Source organism: Fukomys damarensis, unplaced genomic scaffold (genome assembly GCF_012274545.1).
Source record: "Fukomys damarensis isolate Sample0158 unplaced genomic scaffold, DMR_v1.0_HiC HiC_scaffold_30, whole genome shotgun sequence".
NCBI classification, from domain to species: Eukaryota; Metazoa; Chordata; class Mammalia; order Rodentia; family Bathyergidae; genus Fukomys; species Fukomys damarensis.
The window spans coordinates 38645793-38661869 of NW_022900942.1; positions in this window are offsets into that span (position 1 = coordinate 38645793).

Below are 16077 nucleotides of genomic sequence, written 5' to 3' on the forward strand. Positions count from 1 at the left end.
AATTCCTGAACTTTCTTCACTTCTCTGGGATTCAAAAACTGCCCTTAGAGAGAAGCTTCAGATTGACCAAATGAAATAGCTAGTTTATAAAAGTCTGCAAAGCAGAGGGAACATGACATATTAAATGACATGGTATTGCAAGGCATGGGAGAGAAGGGTTCTTTAATAATCTGTGCTAGGAGAGCTAGTTAGTCATTAGGATAGAATAATGCTAAAGGGGCTGGGTATAGCCCAGTGGTAGAGTACATGCCTAGCGAGGACAAGGCACTGGATTTCATCTATAGTACTGCAAGGAAAAAAAAATGGTTGGAAATTCTTTTCAAGGCCAGGTGTGGTGCACACCTATAATTCCAGCACTCTGGGAAACTGAGGTGGGAAGAATAGAAGTTTGAACCTAGCCTGGGCAATTTAACAACTTAGTGAGAACTTGTCTCTAAAAAAAAAAAAAAAAAAAAAAGGCCGAGGTCATAGTTCAGTATAAAAGTCCTGGGTTCAATCCCCAGTGCTTCAAAGGAAAGAAAGAAATTCTTTTCAATTTCAATTTAATTTATGTTCTACTCCAGAAGGTGCAACTGCTTAAAAATTAAAAATTGAAATTTTAAAATGCTAGAAGAAAACATAGGTGCTGTCTAATATAAATCATGAAGTAGATAAGCTCAGAAAACTTAAAATTTTAATAAGTCTGGCTTGTTAAAAATTTTGCTTCTGCTGGGGTGGGAGATGGTGGCATACGCTTATAATCCAAGCACTTGGGAGGGTGAGGTAGGAGAATTGCCCTGAGTTTGAGGAAAACTTGGGCTACATAGTAAATTCAAGGCCAGTCTGAACTACATAGTGTGACCCATCTCAAAAAAACAAAATAAGGGTTTTTTGGCTTTAAACTTGATTTTAAAATGTAAAACTTTTGTATGAAAAACTCTTGGAGATTATAATAACATTTTTTCTCTCTTTTTTCCTATTATCTGTCTTTTATTATATACTTTATTTTTATATTGGGCTTCTATGTAAGAAAAACCATGGAGTATCCAGCTTGTGTGTCTGATTTGCTTCACTTACATTATAACCTCAAGGTGTATCCATTTTCCTGCAAATGACTCAAGTTTATCTTTTACTACTCATGACAGAGTAGTACTCCACAGAGTGTAAATGCCACCTTTTCTTTATCCATTCATCTGCTGATGACATATAGACTGCTTCCAAGATTTAGCTATTATGAATTGTGCTGCTATAAACAAGGGTGTGCATGTATCACTGTATTATGATATTTTTAGCTCTTTCAGGAAGATACCTAGAAGGAGACTAGCTGGGTCAAATAGAATTTTTAGTTTATTTTTTTCTTTGCTGAATCTCCAAACTGATTCGCATGATGTTTATACTAGTTTGCATTATGACTAACAATGTAGCAGAGCTCCTTTTTCCCACAGCAACCTTGCCAACATTTGTTATTAATTGATTTCTTGATGATAGCCTTTTTTCTGGAGTTAGACAGAATCTTATTGTTTTAATAGCCATTCTTTCTGGAGTGAGATGGAATCTCAGTGTTGTTTTAATTTGCATTTCTTGAATGACTAATGATTTGAACATTTTTCATATATTTATTTGCTGTTTGTACTTCACCCGAGAAGTGTCTGTTTATTTCAGATGCCCGTTTTTGGATTGGGTCTTTAAATTTGGGTATCTGCTTTTTTAAAGTTCTTTATATATTCTAGATATCAGTACTTCATCTGAGGAATAGCTGGTAAAATTTTTTCCCATTCTGTGGGTTATCTCCTCACTCTGTTGGTGATTTCTTTTGCTATGCAAAAGGTTTTAAATATGATGAAGCCCCAGTTGTTCTTTGAGGTTTTTCTTGTGTTTGTTCATAGAGTTTTTGCCTACATTTATGTCTTCAAGAGTTCTACTTATTTTATATTCCAGCAAATTTAGTGTTTATGTTTTAATATTTAGATCATTGATCCAGTTTTATTTTAATTTAGTGCATGGTAAGAGATACTGGTCTAGGCTTAACCTTTGGCTGGAAAGCCAGTTTTCCAAGCATGATTTATTAAAGAAGATATCTTTCTTCCAGAGAAGGTATTTAGCTTATTTGTCAAAGGTAGGGTGGCTGAGTGTGTTTGGATTTGATTCTGTGTCTTCTATTCTGTTCCATTGCTCCTGAGGTCTGTTTTTTCTTCAGAACCATTCTGTTTTTATCACGGTAGCTTTGACATATAATTTCAAGTTGGGGATTGTGATGCTGCTGTCTATCTTGCCTTTGTTGCCCAGAATTATCATTTTTGTCTTTGTCTTTCAGACTAAATTTTTTTAGTTCATCTCTCTTTAGATTTACTGTTTATTTCCTCTATTTTTTCCATTTTGCCATCAAACTCATCCAGTTAAATTCAAGCATTTTAAATAATGTATTTTCCAAATTATCAGATTTCCGTGTGAGTCTACTTTTAACAGTGTCTGTTCCAATAGAGAAATTTTATTATGTCTTCATCATTATTAGTATTTTTCCTTTATGTTATTTAGTATAGTCATAATTGCCATTTAAAAGTAATCATTTCCTACAAACATATACTAAAGAAAAATAAAATTTCAAAATGTGCAAGCAAATATAAAAATAAAGAAAAATAATTTTCTGCTACTTTCATTACCTGTGTCAACTTGAGTTTTGATTTTGTCAACTTTCTTCATTCTGGAGAAGAGATAACATTTTCCTATTTCTTAGCATGCCAAGAAATTTTGGATAGTATACTACATACTGTGAATGTCATGTTGTGGAGACTGGATTCTGCTGGAGTCTTTTAAAAAGTTTCAAATTTTTGCTTTAGAAAGCAATCAACTTGGTAGGATTCAAACTATAAACTCCCTTTTTTAAAGTGGTATCTCAAACTTCTCTGTTGCTCTTTTATCCTTAGGCAGGCTTCTTACATTCTATGTATTACATGTACATGGGTGGTGAGGGATCAGACAACATTTTTGACAAAGTTTACACATGAAATTTTGGACTACATCTCTTTGAGCTCTCTTCTTTCCAGGATTCTCATTACTTTCCTGCAGTTATGGTTGCTCCACACTCTTTCTTCTGGTTTTCAGGCCAGAAAGACCATGAATTTCTTCTCAGTTTTAGTTGCCAGTCAGAACACTGACTGCAGCTTGTCCACGGGCTAAACATCATACAAACAGATGTATCTCATTCAGTTTCCTTCTTCCAAGTGTCAGCTTCCCACTAGAGTCTTCTGGCTGTTGAATACTCTTCAGGGCCTCTAATCTCCTGCCCCTGAGTTTATGGTTCTTATCTACAGTAAAAATTTACTCCGACATACCAGAAGTGGAACTCAGTCCAGATCTTATTCTTTTTTTTTTTAATTTTATTGAGTTTATTGGAACACTTTAGGGATACAGTACAGTTACATTCATTGTTGGGATCATGTACCTTTACATTGCAAGTCTTGATTCTCATTTTTTCCCCTTACCTCTGCCCTCCCTTCACCCCCTCGTCCCCTCCCCATCTACAAACACTTTATTTTCATCTTTTCATTCTCTCACATTTTTTTCTTTTCCCTTTTTGTTCTTCCCCTACGTATCACACCTGCAACAATGCATAAGATTCTAATAAGATTACTGACATTCAGATCTTATTCTTAACCACAGAGATATACGGACTGTTAGTTACATAGTAAAATCCTCATCAATTTTTCTATGAAAGTTCATTGCTCTGAGAAACTTTTCAAATGGTGAGTTTTCAGATACCATGTAAGTCTGATGGTGTCCTTAGAGGAGGACAATTTTTTGTCAATGCTTTTCAAACTATAACACCAGACTATCTATGGACAACAGAAAGTAGTGACTATATACAAACAGGAGCCACTGACTCGTGAAAGCTAAGCCAGTCCCTGTGACTCACTGTGCCTTGAGAGACTGGAAGCAGTGGCCAAGTTGTCAGCCATCTGGAGTGTTTGGTTCTGACTTGACTAGATTTAGAGCAAATGGATTGACTTGAGAAAGGCATGAACTTGATTTGCCAGGTCATTCAGAGGGATCTTTTGTTCACCTTTATTTACCATCAAGAGAGTATGAGATCCTAGGATGAGATTAGAAATGAGCAAATAAATGCAATTTGAATTAAGTCACTCAGTCACGCAGAGTGAGGCTGGGGTTTCAAAGTGAGGAGAGGTCCTAGGACCACGTGGGGAAAGATTGTAGGCATTGGTCACAGCTGGGCCTTGCTGTGTTTAGGTCATATCTCTGTCCTTCTCTGGGCCCTGGGGTGGGGGCTGGCTGTTTGAGGGAAGCTGAGAAAGGCGTGAGTGTCAAAGATCTATGCCAGTATTTGTTACAACTTTAGTCTTCCCTGATTTAAGAGCTTTGGGGAAGTTGGCATGGTTCCATAAAATAGCTCATTATTACTCTTTACAAAACTATGGCCATAGACTGGATACTCTTAAAGGGTCATTCTGGTTCTATGACTCTCTGGGGGAAGGGTCACACCACCTATCAGTCCCCTCCAGAGCGGGGGATCATGGGGAATGTGGGCCAAGACCAGAGAGGTCAGCAACAGGAAGGGTTGTGAAAGAAACTGAGCTGAAACAGGAGCACCTGAGGCAAGACTTTACTGGGAGTAAAGAGCTGTTGGGATGTCTTAAACAATGGAGAGAAAGAGAGTGAGAGACCAACTAGGTGAGGTTTATAAAGGGTTGTGTGGTGGGAGAGCATTGTGGGGCTTGAGGATTGGTTGTATTGCTGGGGTAGGTGACAGAGTTTAAACTCTTATTGGAGGATGAGTAGAGAGGCAGTATGGTGAGTTCAGTTCCACTTTTCTGGAGAGGAAAGGACCCTTTAAGAGAAGCAGGGTTCCATTTTGAGTAATGGACCTCCCTGTGGTCATTTTGTCTAACAGAATGGCCTTTGGATGGCAAGATGCCAGAGGCCATGGGAATCCTCACCCTTCTGTTAATCCTTCCACCAGCTGAGTTCACTGCTCCGGAGAGCCTCTGAGGGTAGGGTGCCAAAGTCTTTCCCCATCCCTGTAGCTGGCGGTAGCTGCTACTTGAAATCCTGCCTCCTGGGTTTCCTATCCCGGGCGAAGACTGCTTCAGCTGCAGACAATGGCCATTCAGGAGAGGCATGGTGTTCTAATTTCTCATCCCTTCAGGTGGATTAAAAGTGGCGGGGGAGAAGCAAAGGGGTCAAAAGATGGGAAAGGAGCTGAAGGGAGGGGAATAAATCCAAAAGGGATAGTAAGAACATGTGTGATCCAACTGTTTCAAATTCAGTGTTGCTGAATGAGCTCAGCTCACACGCATTTTCACTTTTTCCTCACACTTCCTCCTTCTTTGATTCTGAAGAGGTTTTCTTCCTTCTGCTTGGTTATCCACTATTGAGTTTTTGCTCATGAGCATCCTTTATCAAACCTGAAAAGAATAGGAAGCAGATGCTTTGGATCTCTATAGTCCCTCTTGATTTTCCACAACCAATTTCCCCTGCTTCCAAAGATGTGTCCATGCTTTCCCGTCTAAAGGGCTTGCCCCCTTGAAGCACTGGAGTCCAACTTTTCCCTGAAAATGTTTGGTCTCAGCCACTCCAACCCAAAATGTGCAGCTATGGTTTAATGAATATCTTACCAGCATTGGTTACTTGTGTTTTATTTTATTTTAGTGGTCCTGAGATTGAATCCAGGGTCTCACTCTTGCTAGGAAAGTGCTTTGCCACTGAACTACAACCCCAGCCGTGTTGTTATTCTTGTTTCAGCTTTTCCTCCCTAGCCCTTTCGGTGCTGCATGCCATTGCAGGATTTTTAGAAAACAAAAAAAATCATACAAGGGCCAGGCGTAGTGGCACACACCTATAATTCCAGCCCTTGGGAGGCAGAGGCAAGAGGACTGCCATGAGTTGAAGGCCAGCCTGGGCTATAAAAACGAAAACAAACCCAAACAATCAAAAATAAAATAAAGGAGTTGAAGAAAACAGTTCATAAACTTACCACTGGTGAGGCTTTGACACATTTACTTCTAGTCATTTCTTTTTTTTTTTTTTTCCTTTTTTTTGGTATCGGGGGTCCTTGAGCTTGCAAGGCAGGAGGAGGAGCTAAATCCCAGCCTCTAGTCATCTTTTGTGATTCATTTTGTTTGGCAGAGATTGGATGGTGTATACTATTTTTTATACTGTTATAAAAACCCAACCCCTATACCCATGGGATTTTCCTAGGACATTAAAAATCTGTGTGTCATGTTAAATGGCTTCATGACATCTTATCAAAAGTATGGGCCTCTTTGGTTAAAATTTTGGCTTATTTTTGGCATATTTGAGGTGTTTCCATTTTTAAGTTATTTGAAGTAAATTTGAATCGAGCATGCTGGTGTACAAGTCCTGTAGGATAGAATATCAGAAGTAAGCTGAACAGATGGATTTCCCTTAATTCTAGGCAGGCTTTTCCCCAGTTTCCATTCCTTCTGACACTTTTTAAGCTTCAGGTCCATTCTTAAGTCCATCGTTATCTTCTACCTCACGATATCCTCCAAAGTTTGTACCACTTGGCATTCCCACTGACACTGATGGAAATTCAGGTCATTTTAAGAGGTCATTTGTGAGCTGGAAAATCCCTTCTGTTATTTTGGTCACAACGAAAGTCACACATTCCCCTAATCTTCCAACAGGGCCAGTCAATCTCCTGAGCCCATGCTAATAGTAATGTAATAGTAAAGTTTTATTTAATTCTGTTTTGTGTGCATTACCCAGTCCTCATAGCAACCCTGGTGGATAGAAAGACTCCCCCCTTATTGGTGAAGAAACAGAGGCTCAGAGCTCGTAAGGAACTTGGTAGGGCTGGGCTTTGGGGACTGGATTTCCTTAAATTGAGACAGTGTTGCTGCTCTACTGCCCTAGAAAACATATTTTTAATTTAATATCCTTGGATATCTACCTAGTGCAAACCCAAATTTAATAGCTGTAGAAATGTGATTGTATATATCACATATAACATATGTTTTTTGTAGGCAGTATTTTTCTCCCTTTATTAATTTTTGGTTTGCTCTTAACTCCTTCTTCTTCCCTTCCTCATTTCACATCAGGGTCCCATGCCCACCCTCAGATAACCCATGTTTAAAAGCACTGTTTTTGCAGATGTATTTTTCATGCTGTGTAATCCCATAGTTGTGCATGCATATATTTGTGTGAATATGCATATAAATATACACATTCATATAGTACATTGTATATAAACATTTACATATGCAACAGTTTTGATGATTAACTTATTAGGATGGACAGTATTATAACCACTTGGCTGTGGCTTGTTTTCCTTCCCAGTGAGCTTTCTGGAGATTCTGGTAAGTCAGCTATTTTATATTGTGTTAGTCTGTTGCTCTAACAAAACATTTGAGGCTGAGTAATTTATTTTTGTGGTAGCAGGGATGGAACTCAGCGCCTCACAATGAGTTATATCTTCAGCCCTGGTTCTTTTGAATTGGGGTCTTGTTAAATTTCCCAACCTGGGATTACAGATGTGTGTTGACGTGAGTTTTGGACAGCCCAAACTGTATTAAAACTGTAGCATGTATCTAATTCAATGGCATAATATTCCACAGTGTGGTTGCACCCTGATTTATTTAGTTATTCCCCTATTAATGTAATTCCATTTTCTTTCTGTATAAATAGTGCTGTAACAAATGTCTTCACATAGGTGATTTTGTTTCATGGCAAATATTTGCAGGAATGGGACTGTTAGGTCACACGCTGTATAGATTTTCAAATGTAGTGATAGCAGCAGATGGGTTCCTAAAATGGTGCTGATAATTCACATTTCCACCAGCAATATAGAATATCATTTCTCTGCTTCCAAACCACCACTAGGAATTTTAGCTTTTAATATCTTTGCTTGACAGAAGGGTATAAAGTGATATCTTGTTATTATGTGACACATTTCTATATCTGCTAGTGAATCTGAGCATCTTATATTTACTGGCTATTTGGATTTACTTCTTGGTGTTTTTCTTTTCTTTCCTTTCTTTTTTATTTTTATTTTTTGATGGTACTGGAGGTTGTACCCGAGATCTTCACATTGAGCTACACTCTCAGCCTTACTAAATTGCCAAATTGCCCAGTCTGGGCTCAAACTTGAATCCTCCTGCCTCAGCCTCTCAGATACTGGGATTATAGGGATGCCTGGTTTTGGTGGATTTTTAATCATTTGCTTGTGCGATGATTGTACTTTTCCTGTCACATTGTTAAGAGCTGTTTGCATGTTTTAAGTGTTGCTTTTATACTAATTTGCATTACAAATATTTTCCTTTGGGCGATTGCTTTATTCTTGTTTATTTATGGAATCTTTCACTGTGTGAAGGGCTCTCATTTTTTAAAAACCCATTAATCATGATGTCCACTGATATGTAGTAGTCTCTTGTCTGCAAAGATGCTGGAAAACAACTCTTCCCATCTTGCGCCACAGAGCAGCTCCTCCTGATAGGAGGTGGCATACATTTCTCTTTCAAATCTGAGCTTGCCTTCCAGTGTGCTTTTCTCCCTAGAATGTGGTGGAATACTGAGGCACAGTGATGTCTGACTGTTAACCTTAGGAGACCTGTCAGGTCCTGCTCTGGCTGTTGTGGCATTGGTGCCATTTAAAGAAGCACGGGCTAGACCACAGGAAGAGAGACCAAGTAGACAGAGAGGCTTGCTCCATCCCAGTCTCTCTGGTCCCTCAGTGGAGGTACCAGGCGGCAAGAGAAACCTGTAGATGTTCCAGCCTCTGTGAAGCTTTCAGCTGAATGCAGCCTCGTAAAGGACCCCAGCCAGCACCCTAGACAGCAGAAGAAACTCCCAGGAGCCCATTGAGCACAGTCATATGAAATGATAATGCCAAGTGTGGTGGTACATACCTATAATCCCAGAATTTGGGAGGCTGAGGCAGGAGGACTGCTCTAAGTTCAAGGCCAGCCTAGGTGATGTTGCGAGACCCTGTCTCAAAAACAAAACAAAACAAAGCAAAAAACAAATAAATGAAACAAGAAATCATCTGTTATAAGCCACTAACTTTTGAGTAGCGTGTATGAAACAAGAAATAGAAATGCATATGAATAACTGTATGAAAATGCATTATATGGTAGTAAAAGCAAACACTTGGGTACCACCACCACTTGGATAGGAAATAGATATTATTAGCTTTTTAGAAACTTCTTGAACATATCATCCCCCCTCCTGCCAGAGATAACTACTATCCTGAATTTCTTATCAAGCATTCCCTTTGTTCCTAAAGCAATACATTTTTTTGCTTTTAATTTATTCCATTTCCTCCCCCCTCCTCTTTCTCCTCCCTCCTCTCCCCCCCTCTACTTCTTCCTCTCCTCCTCCTCTTCCTCCTCTTCTCTTCTTCCCCCCAAACTCTGGGGAATGAAGCCAGGATCTTCACAGTGAACTGCATCTCCAGCCCTTTTTAAATTTTTTACTTTGAGATGAGGTCCCATTAATTAAGGTCCTAAGTTGCCTAGGATGGGCTCAAATTTGAGATTCTCCTGCATCAGCCTTGTAATGTGCTGGGATTATAGCTGTGCACCAACATGCCCAACTTTGTGATGACTTTTCTTTTCCTTTCTTTTTTTTTTTTTTTTGAGAGTCTTGCTGTATAGTTCAGGCTGGCATTCAACTCAGTATGTAGCACATACTGGCCTCAAACTTACAGTGATCTTCCTGTCTCAGCCTCCCAAGTGCTAGAATTACATGCATGCACTACCACGCCCAGCAGTATTTTGTTTTTAAGATTTATTCATATCAATGTGTTAGTTGTAGTTTGTTCATTTTAACGCTATGTTGAATCCTACTGATGATTATATTTGTTGTGTTCCCAATATTTTTGCTCTTGTGCTATGAATAGTTTGCTCTTTATGGTTTTATTGTTTGGTGTTTTTGAAACAGGGTCTCACTATGTAGTTCATGCTGGCTTTGAATTTACTATGTAGTCCAGGCTGGCTTCACACTTGTGATCCTCCTGCCTCAGTCTCTAGAGGGCTGTGGTTACAAGTGTGTGTCATCAGACAGGTGCTACTTCTCACTATGTAGTTCATGCTGGCTTTGAATTTACTATGTAGTCCAGGCTGGCTTCACACTTGTGATCCTCCTGCCTCAGTCTCTAGAGGGCTGTGGTTACAAGTGTGTGTCATCATGCTCAGGTGCTACTTTTTTTCAGCTTTAATTGAGTTTATTGGTACATTTTAGGGATACAGTACAGTTACATTCATTGTTGGGATCTTGTACCTCTACATGACAAGTCTTGATTCTCATTTTCTCCCCTTGTCCCTGCCCTCCCTTCACCCCCTCCTCCCCTCCCCATTTACAAACACTTTATTTCCATCTTTTCATTATCTTACATTTTTTTCTTTTCCCTTATTACCCTTCCCCTACCCATCCCACCTTCCCTACACCTTTAGCTCCTTTCTTCCCATTTCTCAATGTCAGTAATCTTATTAGGATCTTATGTATTATTGCAGATTATTCACACCAGAGAAACTATTCAGTATTTATACGTGTGCCTTATTTATTTCACTTAGGAGTATATCTTCAATATGTATCCATTTTCAGGTGCTACTTTTTGATTTTTTGATGATTTGGTTTTCTTTCACATAAGCCCTATCCTATATTCCCATTCTCTTACCCTTCCATATAATTATGTTGCAATAAATGGCTATCTATGCAATTCATAGGGATTCTCTTTGTCTTTCTTGAGCAATTTTTGTGTCCTGTATTATTGAGACTTTAAAAAACTGTGCTTAGTTTTTTATGTACCTGTGGATATCTGATCTATATGTCTCCAGCCACATTTTTAGCTTATAAATGTCACGGACTTTCTGATATCTTTCCAGTTATTTCTGTTCTGCCCTGGATGGGGCTGAGTGCTTGTCTGCCTGGTTTGCACCTCACAGTTTATCCAGCAGTATCTTTCACCTGTGTCCTGGATCCCGTGTCTTTGTGAATCTATCCCTGAGTTCTTGGTCCACACCATCCAGGTGTTGGAGAAAAGGGCCTCAAAGGGTGCGTTAGTCTGAGTCCTTGCAAATAAAAATATCTTTGTTTTACCTTCATGCTTAGTGAAAAATGTAAATGGAAAAATAATTCTAGGTTGAAATCATTATCTTTTATGATATTTTATCCCTGATAATATTTTTCCTTGCCTTTCCTTATAGTTTAATTACCCAAATGCACATACCCTGACACTATCATTTAGTTTTGCTCATTTAGGAGAAATACTTCTTTCTCACTCTGTTAGGTTCCCTTTCTCTTCCCTCTGTCAGCTCTCTTTACATGATGCTTTATTGTTTGGTTGTCTCATTTTCTTAATATGAGTTATCAAAATTTTCTTAATCTTTTTTTATTGGTACATTTAAGGTATCCAATATAATGACATTCATTGTTGGAAATCTGCACCTTTACATAATCAACCTGGGTATCCCTTGATAATTTTGAAGGCATTTCTCCACTGTCTTCTAGCTGAGAAGTCTGATGCCATTTTGATTGTTGTCACTTTGCAACTGACCCATTTCCCAACCCTTGGCTTTCACTCCTATGTCTTCTTTTGTCCTTAGTGTCCTGAAATCTGTTCCTTGGTGTAGATCTATTACCATATATTCTTTTGGGCATTTGGTAAGCTCATTCAGTTTGGAAACAGCCTCTTCAATTCTGGGAGACTTTCTTGAATTGTTTTATTGATATTTTTCTTGTTTTTCTTGCACTGGAACTCTTGTTATAAAGATATTTGACTTCCTAAATTTGCCTTCTAATTTTATTGCTGTTCTCCATCTTTGTCATTTTGCTCTACATTTGTGTGAGCACATGTGTATGCATGTGAATATACATGTGTGTGTTCCTAGAGATTGAACCTAGGGTCTTGGCACTGACCTACATCCCTAGCTTTTTTAAATTTTTTGAGATGAGGTCTTACTAAGTTGCTAAATTGCCCAGGCTGGCCTTGAACTTGCAATCTTCCCATCTCCGCCTCCCAGGGTAAGATTACAGGCAAGTGCCACCAAGGCTGGCATTTTGCTCAGCTTTCTGGGAGAGTTCTTCAACAATATCTTCATAGAGGGCTGGGATTTAGCTCAGTGGTGCTGCTGCCTGCCTGCAAGTTCAAGGTCCCAAGTTCAATCCCTGGTTAAAAAAAAAAAATCTAAAAAACTATATCTTCATAACTTTAACTGGCCTATCTGAGGGTCTTTAGCAGTTTTCATAAGTCCTGTTCAATGTGAATTTTTAAGTTTAAACTTCTAAACTGTTTTATCAAGTTTGAAACATATATGCCATTATAAAACAATGTTTAGTATAAAAAGGAAAATCCAGAAATGCCAAAAGAGAAAAGAAAGTAAAATAAAATAATTCTTATATTCAAAGAAAAATAGTTACTATTTTTGTATGTTGTCCTCCCTCTTGTAGTATACATATATCTTTGTCTGTGGTACTGTAAAATCCACTTTCAACAGTGGGGGAGAAATCATTGTCTCCCAAATTGTCCTTTCATGATCTTGACTCATTCTTTTTGCTTACAGGTACTAAAGAAGTCACATCACTTCCCCTTCCTATTGCCTTTCTTTTGCACCTTAAATGGTCAGGAGGTAAGGTAATACCTTGTTAGTCACTATGACTTTAGCAGAACTTGACGGAGGATGCCCTTCCTCCTCCATCCCCATTGGTTTGCTGCATCTGGGTTTCTTTCCCTCCCTTTTCCCTTCTCCACTCCTCCCTCCCTCCTTCCTTCCCATCCTTTCTTTTCTTCTATTTTGAGATGAGGTCACAGGGTTGCCCAAGCTGGCCTCTCAAGTAGCAGGCACTACAGCGTGCACCACCACTTGGATTGGATTTATTTTACGATGTCTGCTAGGGGAGGAACATTCAGGCCTTCTCTTTAGCCATGTGAATTTGTACATGTGTCTATTTCCAGTGTGAGTATACTCCTGTTTTTCTCTACACCTTTACTGAAATCCATCAAAGCAAGGTAATAGATTTCCATAAATATGAGCCCTTGCTGCCACTTCCCATTCCACTAGTTTAAGAATGTTAATGATCTACTACTTAAATACTATTTCTCGCATTTACTTAGTTTTGTGACCCTGAATACCTTACTTAGTTTCCAGATTTACTATTATTCATCTGAGGAATGGGGGTAATTTGACCTAAAACAGCTAGGATTGGGCTTCTGAGGAGGAAATAATGCTCAGGAATCTTGGAAACCCCAGGAAAGAATCCCCTCATACCTATCATAAGCATACACAATATTCACAAAATTCCACGCAGTCCTGTGAAAGGCAGCGTTAGCTCTTTTTGTTCTACAATTGGAGATAAAAGAACATAGCCCCTTGAGGCTCTACTAGACTGGGGTGTCAGTGACCGACAGCAAATCTTATGAGTGTTTGGTAAGAGGTAAAGGAGCAGGGCAGGGAGGACTGAAAGAGTGGGGTGAGAATTACGCAGAGGTGCAGGCAGGCCATAGACCAAGTGCCTAGGCGCTGGGAGCACTGATGGTTGTTTAGTCTTTTGCTGTTTCTTGGATACACTGTTTACTGATCCAGATGCCTTGAGGCTTGGCCAGGTCCACATTTGCTGTTTCCCTGACCACTCTTTGTACAAATATGGAGGTCTGGTAAGTACCTGCATTTCGAGATGTCTTCCATGAGGATGCGCGTCACAAGTGTGCAATGGATCTGGGCCTCCACAGCACACAGCATTGAGCAGAAGGACTCATCCCGAAGTTGATGTTATGTGCCGGGGCCTGAGGTTCCATCTTGGGAATGTGGGCCTCAGGAGAACCAGCACCTCCATGCCTTCTTCCTGCCCCCAGTTACAAGTATAGAAGCTAGGAGGTTGGGCTGAGCTACTAGGAATCCCAAAGACCTGACAGTTATGAATGTAAATGGCCAGTTTTCCAGTACTTGTCACCTGCCTTCATGGTGAGGGCTGGCAATTGGTCTAGTTTCTGAGACCTGGCAGCATGACTCCAGTTAACAGAGGGGTTTAGTGAGGATTGAGAGCAGGGTGAGTATAAGAATGTAAACGAGTTTAGAAGGATAAAAGGTGCTCCCTTCCTTTTGGGGAGGGCTTTTGAGACAGGGTCTTGTTGTAGTTCAGGCCGGCCCTAAACTCACTATGTATCCCAGGCTGGCCTTGAACTCATGGCAATCCTCCTGTCTCAGACTCCTGAGTGCTGGGATTACAGGTGTGTGCCACCACGCCTGGCTAACAGGCTATTAGTGGTATAGACAGATCCAGAGGCAGTCTCTGTTCTCATGGAAATCATTGCTCCTCTCTACTTCTGTTTATCTGCTCATGTTAACTCCTTCTACCTGGCCTTCTCTCCATTCACCACAGGGTTTGTCAGCTTAGGCATTACTGACATTATGGGTTGGATATTTCCTTGTTGTGGGGAATTTTCATGTGCATTATAGCACTTTTGGCAGTATCCCTGGATTCCACCCATTAGATGATACCTCCATCCCAGGTTGTATAATACCACAGTGACTCTAGACATTGTCAAATGTCTGTGGGAAAAATAGAACTGCTGATCTATTTTGAATTTATTCCTCTTCCATGACCACCTCTTCCAGGAAGCTTGCTTTAGCCACTTATACTCATTCCAATTTCTCATATATTTGATCTACTATACCCATTATTGCTACTGCTATACAATTTTTCATTACCTACTACCTTCTGTTGACCTCTGTGAGAAACAGTCTTGAAAATGGTCCTTCAAATATAAACTTCTTTTGGGCATCATAAACCTATTACATCTCCTAGAATGAGCTAGCTTCCATTTTACCAAGGAAGTTTCTAGTTTCCTCAACTATCAAATCACACACAGGGCTACACCAGAATTTTTCAACTGCATATCACTAACGATGTAGAGGGGCCAATAAGTTAGGTTTCTCTATAGCAATCTTTCTTAAAATGAAGACTTTATATTTTATATATTGGTCATAAAGATGCTATGGCTAAAATGTAGTCCCAAACCACTACCTTATCAAAGGCTTTTCTAACATTTGATAATTAGATTTCATTTGTATTGGATTGTATCTCTCAACTAGGTTGTCTTCAGTGTTTGATACCTTTGTGATCTCTACAGTACCAAGTAGCTCACTGCCAGACTCACAGAGGTCCATTAATATTTGCTGTTTGATCACATTTTCATTCTAAAGCCAAAAATGATTGCATTCTGATACTGGGTCCTGGCATTCAAAATTATCTGCATTGGTTGGAAGCTTTTTTCATTTGCAAATTATAGAAAACTTAGCTTGAACAAAGAGTGGTTTCTTCTTCTCATGGATGAAGAAAACAGTATCAGTGCAGTTGCTTTTGACATTGCCTAGGCTTTTCGCTCTTCTGTCTTCTCATGGTCACAAGAGGGTTGTTTCAAGGCAACAGATCTACATTCAAGTTTAAAATCACTTTTACCCCCCTCTGTCTCATATTGGTAGGGCTAGAGCTCTGGAACTGTCTCACCAATCTGCTGATTACAGCTCACTGGCCAGCTGTTTCACATGACCACTGTAAGATGCAGGGAGACGGAGCCGGTAAATACTGACCCACTGTAGCCTCTACAGTGGAAAGCAGGAAAGGAAGTGGTGCTGGCCAAGCAGCAGGATCTGGCTTCATTTATCTTCAGCAAAGGTTCCAGTATCTACAGCCCTGGAAGGCAGGTAGCCAGGCTTTTGCCTCAGCAGTGCAGCCTTGATCTCCTAAATGCATCCACTGCCTGGAACTGCTGAGGGTGGCTCTCTGAAAACAGAGAAGATGGTTCAGTGCTCCTGAAGTGGGTGTTAATCCATCTGTAGTTTAGGTTTTGCTTTCCTTTTGGCAGAGTTTTTATGTGGAATGGGAGGCTTCCCAACAAGGAAGCAATTAAGTAAGTTAGACAGTTCCACATGTTCCTGAAATACCATGGGTTTAACTAAGATTAGAGGTAACAATATGAAATTAACCCAGTAAGTTCGTTGATCCTTATAATGGCTAGAGCAAGGGAAGGAAATCAATAAAACTAATCTTTTTGTTCTCATCTTCCTATATACCCCTGTATCACCTCCCTCAAATGACCTTGTATATCACTTTCTGATTTCTCTG